The sequence below is a fragment of the Bos grunniens genome, chromosome 2, assembly GCF_055505025.1.
Source record: "Bos grunniens cultivar Pamir isolate PY7600 chromosome 2, Bosgru_T2T1.0, whole genome shotgun sequence".
In the NCBI taxonomy this organism is placed as follows: domain Eukaryota; kingdom Metazoa; phylum Chordata; class Mammalia; order Artiodactyla; family Bovidae; genus Bos; species Bos grunniens.
This window is the reverse complement of record NC_141166.1, coordinates 9,069,142-9,079,807: the sequence shown is the minus strand read 5'-3', so window position 1 is coordinate 9,079,807 and position 10,666 is coordinate 9,069,142. Positions and strand designations below refer to the sequence as shown.

Sequence of the window (10,666 nt, the reverse complement as noted above, 5' to 3'; positions counted from 1 at the left end):
TCTGAGCCCCAAATGTCTGCTCATTCTTGTCCTAATACTCAGGAAGCTTGGTTTTCTCTGGCCTGGTGGCACCTCTCTAGGGAATTTGGAAAGCAGCCAGAAGCTCACAGGCTGGGCTGCCTGGTGGTTAGGGGCTGGCCTGCCAACCCATCCCACCCCTGTGCCTGCGCTATGTCCAGCCAGGGTCAGGGAGGAGCCCTTGGCCAACCAGGGGGTCTGAGGCAGCTGGAGCCCTCAGGTGAGCAGGAATTGTTTTGGTCCGGGACACAGGGCCCACCTTCTAAGGCCACGGGTCCTCTCAGGGACTCTGTGTCCTCTTCTGTACAATGGGCGAAATCAGGAGCAGAGTGGGGAGAGAGTGGCTGGTTGAAAGCCCACAGTTTGGCTAATAGCAGTGGCTGGTGGGGGGGCCCCCCTGCAGGCCCAGATGCCCCCCCTGGTGGGGCGTGTCCCGAGCGCCTCTCTGGTCTGTATGGAGGTCACGGTGAGGAAGCAGAGGGCCTCTTCAACCTCCCCAAGGCCTTCCTCGGGCAGGCCACACCCCCTCCAGACCTCCGTTTCCTTCGGGCAGATACCCCAACTCCAGAAGGTCATTGTGAGGATTAAACGAACACAATCACCTGACCGTGTGAAGAGCGATCCTTACTTCAACTGATTTGTTTCTCACTAGCCTGTGAGTTCCAGGAGTGGGGGCTGGTCTCTGCGTCCAGGGCCTGTCACAGTGCCTGCTGCGTGGTGGGTGACCCGCTCGTGTTGGCGGAGGGAATAACGGGTTAGAGAGAGAGCTGCCTTCTCTCAGCACGCATATGTGTGCACATGCGTGTGTCCGTGTGTGGGGGCCTGCATGCTCACTCCCGTATGTGGGTTTGAACCATTGTGGAAATGTGGGTCTGTGCATGGGCCTGTCTGGGTCTAGGCTTTGCATAGGGGTCTAGCGTGTGTATATTTGCATGTATGTCTTAGTCTGTGTGCCTGGATGCATGCGCCCATGTGTACGAGTGTGCTCAGCCCACAGGTGTCCAGGCCTTATGTGGTTAGTTCTTTGTGTGGGGGGTGGGGTGGGTGGGTGCCCCTTACTCTCCTGACCTCGCCCTTCCCCTGAGACTCCAAGTAATGGGCCCACCTGGGAGAGCCAGACTATGCAAAACTGAGGCCAGGCCTGGGGAAGCCCCTGGAGAGCGGCCCCTGGGGACTGGCTAGGCCTCCGCCTCCCCCCAGTCCCCCTCACAGGCCCCCTCCCACGCTCCCCACCCTCACCACCCGCATAGAACAAACAGCCTGCCCCCTCCAGAGTCCTGTGAGCCTCCCCTCCCGGGCCTTCACACTGTCAGGAGCCAGGTCCCTAGATTCCCCTGCCTCCCCAGCCCCACCCTGCCTGCTGTCTGCACCCCCCGCCCTCCCTTGATACCATGCCTGGAGTCTCTCCCTGTCCTCTGTGAGACTCCCTTTCACTTCTGCACCTCCCTGAGCTGCTGTTGCAAGCTGTACCATGCAGCAGGTACTTGGCACTTCACCAACAGAAAGGTCTGGCAAGCGCCCCATCTTACTGATGAGGAAACGGAAGCTCAGAGAAGTTAAGGAACTTGTCCAGGGTCACACAGCAAGCAACTGAGCGTCAGACATGAACCAGACTCCATATCCAGATGTCTTACCCACTAGGCCACACTGCTGTCACGCTTCAAGTCACCTATAAATGGCCAAGCCTTGAGGGGCTGACCTTGTGAACCTCCCCTCTCCAAAAGGGGCCTCGGGGGCTGGGCTCCATCTCATACACTCACAGCTAAAGAGGTGGAGGCCTCGGGCTCAGGAAAGGGCTCATCTTCTTAATGGCAGAACTGTGGTCCGTCCGTGCTTCTGGGTCGGAGCCACATTGGGCCTAGACACTTCTGCGCTCACCCCAGTCAGGCCAACTCGAAGCCCCCCAAGTCTTCCCATTGCTTGGTGGTCCCCACAGAGAGATCAGAATCCCCTTCAGCAGGGTGATTCTTGTTCCTCCAGGTCACGCTTCCATTTGGCAAGGGGGTGTGCTTTGGGGGAGCCACGTGGCTTTGATTTAAATCTCACCCTGGAAAAACAATGGTTTGGATTAAGGGAAGAAACAGTTGGTGAAAAGTCATGAAAAGAAAGGAGGGCAGAAGCGGGACCTTGTAGCAAAAATGATCCCCAAACTTTTAAACCCTCATTCCAGAGGTTTCTCAAAGCCTGCCGTCCAGCCATGACCTCCCACGCCAGCACACTCCTGCCCCTTCAGTAGCTGGGCGGGTGACGCTGTGTGTGGGGTGTCCCCCAGGCCTCTGTCTCTCCTCTTACAGAGGAGTAAACTGAGGCTCGGAGAGGGTGACTATGGATTCTGGTGGCTTCCATGCAGTGAAGAATAAAGGTGGGGGGAACTGGGGGCTCTGGTGCTCCCATTTTGTTGGCAGGGAGCTTGCCCTCTTTAGGCCTTCTTCCCCCCTGAGAAAGGGAAGAAAAGGGGATTACCGTAACTTATCACCACTGGAGCTGAGTAAAGCCCAGGAAGCCCACACAAAGGCAGCCTGTTCAGCTCTGACCTGCTGACCTTTCCACTTGCCAGACTCTGCACCAAAAGCTTCTCATACATCTCCTGCACGAGTCTTCCCAGGACCTCAAAGTCCCCATTTCACAGATGAGCAGACTGAGGCTCTGATAGGCTAGGAAATTGGCTGAGGTTCCCCCCCGCCCCACCCCCCAGCTAGGATGTGGTGATTGTGTCTTGAGGCCAGGTCTTTGCGGCCCTGAGGGCTGTTTCCAGCCACTGGGCTGTGAGACTGAGGCCAGGAAGTTAAGAGTGGAGGGGAGTCAGACTAGGGAAGTGAGAGCTGGGAAAAGTCTGGAAGCAGGCCCACAAGAGCATTTTGTGTCTCCTGAATCACCAACCTTTAGAGCTGAGAAGGCCTCAAAGATTATCTATGCCTCCCTGGGGAATAGTAGGGCAGAGCAGAAATTGAGGCCAAGGAAGGTGGGACACGTCCAGGGTCACACAGGGGTTGGTGCAGGGCCCAGTTACAACCACGTCTCCCGAGGGTCAGCGGTGGCTTTGTGGCATGTATCCAAGCTGTCCTGGAGACATGTGGATGGCCTTCACTTTTGGGGATGACATCTCTGGCCCAGCAGGCCAGTTTCAGGGATGGAATGGCCTGTGTTCTTCCAGAACTCACATCTATGTCTCTGACATGGCTGCTTGGGGTCAGGATGCTGTGGCTGTGGTTATGGGTCCATCTGAGACCAGGGTCAGAGCATGGTGTGTGGCCGGCCCTGGTGTGTCAGTAATCCGGGCTTGGTCTGTGGCTGGGGTCAAGGCTGAGGAGTCTTAGGCAATGAATACTGGAGTGGGTAGCCGTTCCCTTCTCCAGGGGATCTTCCCAACCCAGGGGTCGAACCCAGGTCTCCCACATTGCAGGCGGATTCTTTACCAGCTAAGCCACCAAGGAAGCCCATGAACTGACTACGGAAGACCAAATGGACTTCAAGCCCTAAAAAACAGGGTTACTAATGGTTCGGTTGCAGGACCTGTGGCGTGCTGAGATAGAGGTAGGAAGCTGGCCTCTGGAGTCTCTGGGGGCAGAGATGGGGGCTCTCCATCCCATGCAGCTCCCCTTCACACCCACTGCTGCCTGGCTCCAGGTGTGTGAAGATGGTGGGAGCACCTGGCAATCCCCCTCCACCCTTTTCCTCTGAGAAGATGCAGCAGTCAATCAGGCCATTCCCTCTCCTGACTTGCCTCCTATCGGACCAGAAGAACCACTGCCCCTCAGTTCTGGGGTTCCCTGGGCTCAGAGCCCAATCTTGGCCCCCATGATGGGGACAAGAACCATCTGGGAGAAGGGCGGTTCTGCTGGACTAGGTGTGGGGATGCTGAGAAATGGATAGTCAAGGGCATTGTTCCAGTTCAGGATGCCCCTGAACTATTCCTGTTATTGGGCACTCAAGCCATATGAAAGTGAAGTTGCTCAGTCGTGTCCAACTCGCAGCGACCCCATGGACTGCAGCCCACCAGGCTCCTCCGTCCATGGGATTTTCCAGGCAAGAGTATGAGTATTTCAAGCCGTATGAGGTTGAGCCAAATACCCCCGTTTTATGGATGGGTAAGTGGAGTGCTCAAGGTCACCAGCTGGCAGGGATGGAGCTGGGTTCATCAGGCCGGCCAGCTCTGAGCCTGGGCCATACCCACTCCACACGTGGCCTCACCAGCTCCTTGGCTCATCCTGGGCTCCAGGGGGCACCCCCAGCTAAACAGGCCAGGATGAGGCATCACCTGACCTGCCTTCTCAAGATCACAGGAGAAATGGTTTTCCCTGGAGGTGGGGAGAAAACCTCGGCTGATACGATCTGCTGATCTATCCCCCTCAGGTTTTGATGTCTGGTGTCCCCCATACCAAGGCAATGATGATAATAATAAACTGGCACTTCTTGAGGACTTCATATATATGGGGCACTATTCAAAGGAATTCCAAGCATTCACTCATTTTATCCTTCCAACAACCCCATGAGGTAAGAACTATTATTAATCCTATTTTTAAAAGTCAGCTTCAGTTTTTAGAACAGTTTCAGATTTACAGAAAAATTGAGAGGCCAGTGCAGAGTTCCCATGTACCCTACACATACGGTCCGTTTCTCTGTTATTAACATCTGACGTTCATCTGGTGCCTTTGTTACAACTAACAAATTGATGTTATTAATTAATGTCCATACTTTATTCCGATTTCCGTCATTTTTGCCTGCTGTCATTTTTCTTTTGCAGGATCCCACCTAGAACACCACATTATATTTAGCTATAATATTTCCCGAGGCTTCTCTTGGTTCTGACAGATTTTCAGACTTTCCTCTTTTTTTTTTTAATGTTCCTGACAGTTTCAAGAAGTTCTGGTCAGGTATTTTGTAGAACGTCCCTCTGTTGGAACTTCTCTAATGTTTTTCTCACGATTAGACTGGCGTTATGGAATCTGGGGAGGAAGGCCTTGCAGGTAAAGAGCCATTTTCATCACATCATATAAAAGACACATAGTATCCATATGGCTTACCACTGTTGACGTTGACCTTGACCACTAGCGGAGGTAGAATCTGTCAGGTTTCTCTACTGTAAATTTATTCTCCCCGCTCTTTTAAACCTTTCCCTTTCCATACTGCTCCCCTTGGAAGGAAGTCATTAACCTATGTTACAGGTGCAAAAACGCGCCCAGAGAGGGTAAGTAACTTGCCTCACGTCACACAGCAAAGGGCAGAGCCAGGATTTGAACCCTTGTAGTTTGGCTCCTGATCCCAATGCTTCCAATTGTACCGACCAGAGTTCTTGGCCTTCTCTGATCAATAAAAATTGACCAGAGGCCCGACAAGAAATTCAGGCAAGGCTTTATCGGGGCCACTGCCACAGCGGGGGGTCGAGAACAAACCACAAGTTCCCTTGTTTGCTCACTTCCCAAGCTTGTTCCTTATACAGGGTAAGGGTGGAGGTGTGTCCAGGGGTCAAACTGGAGGGGTGGCTTAGGTGGTTTGCCCACCCAGTAGGTGGTGTGTGTGCAGGGGGCATGTTTTTTCTCCCAACACCCTGTTTTTGCTCCAGGCTCCTGAAAAAGTGTGGCAGTGGAGTTTTTGGTCTCTTTGTATCGTTTGGATCCGGAATTGGCCCCCACGGTGCATGCTCGCAGTTATTTTTAGTCCCGTGCAGTTTCTTTGTATTTTGTTGCTCCTGGAGAGATGCATCCAGGTGCGGGCATTGCAGGAAAGGGTCCCAGATCCCAGTCTGTCTCACGACCAGTTGCCATAAACTTCCAAGAGCCTAGTGAGTAGCAATCCCATGATTTTAGCAAAGCAGGACAGAGTGGGGCAAAGTGCAGAGACTTGGGGCCACATGGCCTGAGGGTCAGGCTGTATCCTGCCGTTGACTCTGAGCAAGTCACTTCACATCACAGGGGCTGACGTGTAGGGTCAGACAACAAACAGGGGCCTTAGAGTCTCAGCACCAGTCTGCAGATCCAGGCAATGGCACACAGCCAGGGCAGGAGAAGCCACCCTGAGCCTCCAAGCGGCGTCCCATGAGAAGGTGTCCCCTCCAGCCTGTCCTGCATGGGGACAGTTGGCAGCGCTGGCCTTGACTTTGCCAAAAGGATGGGAATCAGATCCAGGTGTCAAAGCCCGACCTTTGTCTGCTCATGATGACCACACCCTCTGAAGACAGTGAGAAAACAATCTCCAAGAACTGAGTAGGAACCACCTTCTCCCCATTTTACGGAGCAGAAAATTGAGGCTTCAGGCTAGGAAGGGACTTGGCCAGCGTCACCCAGTGAGGTGCAAGCACATGCCTGTCCTGAGAGGTGCCTCATGATAACAACAGGGGCTACCTCTGCCTGAGCAGAGCCCCCACCAAGCCTCCGCGTGTCTGGTCTCCTCTATTCTATCAGGGCCGTCCATCCGACCACCAGCCTCATCTTGTTGGGAATGCCACTAGTGGGGTCAGTTTAAGGTGACACTCACTCTTCCAGCAAATGAAAGACATCGCAGTCCAGGTTCGATGCATGAGACAGGGTGCTCAGGGCCGGGGCCCTGGGATGACCCTGAGGGATGGGATAGGGAGGGAGGTGGGAGGGGGGCTCAGGATGGGGAACACATGTACACCCATGGCTGATTCATGTCAATGTATGACAAAAACCACTACAATATTGTAAACTAATGAGCCTCCAATTAAGATAAATAAATTAACTTAAAAAAATGAAAGAGGTGAGACTCGAGCCTAGCAGTCAGGCACCAAGCCACGTGTCCCCATGGTGCTGTGTCCCCATGTGTCCCCAGCCTCACTCCCAGCGGCCAAGGCCAGGGGACCCCAGGGTGTGGCAGCCTCATGCCCAGCCCCCCTCGTCCCCACATCTTTGCAGAAGTCCGGCCCCTCTTGGTTCCACAAGGAACACTGTTCCTTTTACCCTCCAGCCCGTCTCACGAGAGGTAAGAGGAAGACAAAACCACAGACGCAGGCGAAGTGACCCCACACCTGCCACCATTTCCCCTGGTGGATTTTTCCTCTGCCTCTGAATTCAGAGGAACCAGCCAAACGGGAGAAGAAACTAGGCTGGGGGTGAAGCAGCTGTAGCCAGGGGTGGGTGCGGGAGATGGGGTGGGCAGTACACGACCAACCGATTGCAATCAGTTCATTTAGCATCAGCCTTGAACAGTGGGCTTCCCTGGTGGCTCAGTGGTAAAGAATCTGCTTGGCAATGCAAGAGACATGGGTTCGATCCCTGGTCCGGGTAGATCCCACATGCCATGGAGCAACTAAGCCCAAGCACCACAACTACTGAGACTGTGCTCTACAGTCTGGGAGCCGCAACTACTGAGCCCACGTGCCTAGAACCCATGCTCCTCAACAAGAGAAGCCATAGCAATGAGAAGCCGGCACGCCACAACTAGAGAAGAGCCCCCGCTTGCGACAGCTAGAGAAAAGCCCATGCAGCAACGAAGACTGGCACGGCCAAAAATAAGTAGATAAATTAAAAAAAATAACCTTCAGCAGAGTCAGAACCCTGCTGGGTTGAGGGGTGCCAAGACCCAGTTCTGGTGCCACTGCTCTGCTGTGTGACCTCAGACAATTGGCTTGGCTTCTCTGTCTTCATTACCCCACCTGTAAAATGAGAAGCTTGAATTCATCAGTGAGGCTCAACTCTGGCTGCACTCAGGACCCTTTAAAACATACACTTCATTAAGGTTCTGGGGAGGGCACCATTTAAACCCACCCCAGGTGATTCAGCTGGGCAGGCAGAGTTGACATCCCACCGCCAGCTTGTATGTGGGGCCCTTGGGCTCTGACATTACCCACACACCACCTCACAACCATCCAAAAAGTAGAACTCCCATGGTCCCCTTTCCACAGAGGAGAAGCTGAGACTCAGAGAGGTGGAGTAGGTTTCCCAAGGTCACAGCTAGGAAGGAGCAGAGTCGTTTCAAGTCCAGACTGCACACGTGAACGGCTGTGCCTGAAGACCTCAGGGTAAGGGACCCGCACAAATTCAAGAGGGCTCCGGATTAAGCACCCGGACTTTCCAGCCTGCCGCCTGGAATCCAACCCCAGCTCTGTCACTTACTGGCTGTGTGACCTAGGGCAACTTACTCACCCTCTCTGTGTGCTTCAGTTTCCCCGTCAATGAAATGGAAATGGAAACCGAACACATGGGGCTTATGGGGGTTGCTGGTGATACTTCGTTTGTACAGCAGCACGGTGCAGAGTCAGCGCCATGTAAGCTGTGATCGTTATGATTATCTTACCTGTGCTGGTGGGACGCACCCAGCTGTGAGCAGTGGTTACTCTGGGAGTGGGCTGGCAGGATTTCCACCTCGTACTCACCACACTTCAGTAGCATTTTGCTTTTTTTTTTTTTTCAATGAGCATTTAACCTCTATTGTGATATACACGCTTTTTTAAATAAAGAAAACCTTGGGCAGAGCTGAGGTGTGAGTAGGCGTCAAGAGGTCTCTTGTGGCAAGTTGCTCTCTTTAGAGAAATAGAAGAGGGGAGCATTTGATTGTACTTCATAGAACCTGAGTCATGGCTCGTGGGTGTGCGAGAGGCCAAGGCATTTCCATCAGCTTGAACAAGAATCAGTTTCACCCCCACCGCACACTCGGGGCTGCAGGAGGAACACTGGACGGAGAGCCCGGAGATCTAGGATTAGCCTGACATTCTGCCATCGCTGGTGATGAGGCCTTTATTTCTTTGCTCAGTATATTCTCCCCAGTGCCTCCTCAGTGCCAGGCCCAGGGCCCCTTGGGCTCTGAGGGTCCACTGCTTGCCAGTCCTGGCACGAGTCCTGGGGGACAAAATATAGGACAAGGCAGAGGTTGTCCTCAGACTTCTGTGACCAGCAGTCCCTCAGGGGAGGCCAGCGCTATCAGATCACCCCACCAGCAAATGTTTAGTGGCTATCTAATGTGTGCTGGGGGAGAGGAGGGGGACAGGGGCTCTGAGAGCCTCGATGGGGGCTGGCAATGGTCAAGGTGAGGAGGAGACGAAGGATGCATTGCAGGGAGAGAGGACAGCATAAGCAAAGTCCAGGGGGCGCAAAGGAACATAGTGAGCCTCAGGGAGGGAAAATGTGCCTAGAGCGAACAGGGCAAAGGGGAGCTTGGTATGAGATAAGAGGGAATGGAGGCAGAACCAGGCCATACAGGAGGTCATGGTGGGAATCTGGCCTTCATCCCCCAAAGCCACAGGCCATGAAAGGAAACCAGGGAAGAGTCAGGAAGGTCTTACCTAGTGAGATTTCCCCCAAAGCCTGGGGAGAAGAGATTAGGTAGAGGGTCAGAGTGGACCGTTTCCTCTAGCTGCATAGCCATGGGCACAGAGCAGCATCAGTAAATGGCTCTTCCTCCATAAACTTCATCAACTCATAGAGGCAAAATTTAGACCAGTCTCTTTTTATTTAATAACTTCTTTTCCTGAATACAAAATATGTACTCTATAGTGCAGAACCATGGGGAATGACCAAATATAAAGGGCTGCCATGGGAATTAGGGGCTTAGCTTACTTCCTGGGTTTCTCATCAGATGGAGAATCAGGTGTATAGGATGTAGCTGTAAGTGTGTGTGTGCTCAGTCACTCAGTCGTGTCTGACTCTTTGCAACGCCATGGACCGTAGCCCACCAGGCTCCTCTGTCCATGGAATTTTCCAGGCAAGAATGCTGGAGTGGGTTGTCATTTCCTCCTCCAGGGGATCTTCCCAACCCAGGTATGGAACCCGCATGCCTTGCATCTCCTGTGTTGGATTCTTTACCACTGAGACACCTAGGAAGGCCATAAGGATAAAGAGGAGTTCCTCAACCTGTTCTAGGGGCTGTTAAGCTGCTAAGATTTCTGGGTTCCTGGATGAGTAGTGAGTTCCTCATTCCTGGTAGTAGGTAAGCTGTCAGAGTATACGTTTTAGAAAAGAAGTATGACTCTTATTCAAATATAGATTGAACATACATCAAAAGTTTGTTTAACTCATGAATGAGAAAACCAGTAAGACAGTCATGCTGCTTCAAGGGAGAACAAGAGGAAGACAGTTACAGGCTACTGGAGAAAGAACATTGGAATAAAATAGCTCAGTTAAATACAAAACTGGTTAATGTCCTAAAGGACCAAAAATCTGTAATCTTTGGGTGTTTCCTACTAGAGAGAAATCTATCAGTTAACGTACAACTTCTAAAGTCATGCCTTTTAATAGCATGTGCCAATTGGTCAAAGTTAAATCCTCCAGATAATTAAACACCCTTGGTGGGTCAGTTATATAGTGCTCCAATATGTCTTTGAAAAGACACGTTGCCCTCTATTTGCCTGTTTCCAAGTTTCGATACTTTTTCTTACAAAGCTGTGCAAATGGCTCCAGTGAGAGGCTGCAGGGGGATTCTGGTGGCAGAGGGTTGTTTGGCATATTATTTTTTTGTGATGTAAAATATTACCCAAAACTTTGTGGCTTAAAACAATCAACTTTTATTATGTTGCAATTTCTACGGGTCAGGAATAGGAGAGCGGCTCAGCTGGCATTTCTGGTTCAGGGTCTCTCATGAGGTTGCAATCATATGTCGGATTGAGCTGCATTGACCTGAAGGCTTACTGAGGCTGGAGGATCTCCTCCCAAGATGACTCAATCACATGACTGGCAAATTTGGGCAGGGTTTTGGC

The 10,666-nt window shown here is 52.4% G+C and overlaps 1 long non-coding RNA gene across 1 annotated transcript; it reads right to left on the bottom strand.

Annotated features, from left to right (window-relative positions):
- Positions 1-4,947: 4,947 nt before the first annotated feature.
- Positions 4,948-9,424, bottom strand: LOC147377412 (uncharacterized). Its single transcript, XR_015150353.1, has 2 exons — positions 9,257-9,424; positions 4,948-8,813 (listed from the first exon to the last, which is right to left on the bottom strand). It is a non-coding gene; the product is annotated as an uncharacterized LOC147377412 (long non-coding RNA).
- Positions 9,425-10,666: the final 1,242 nt, after the last annotated feature.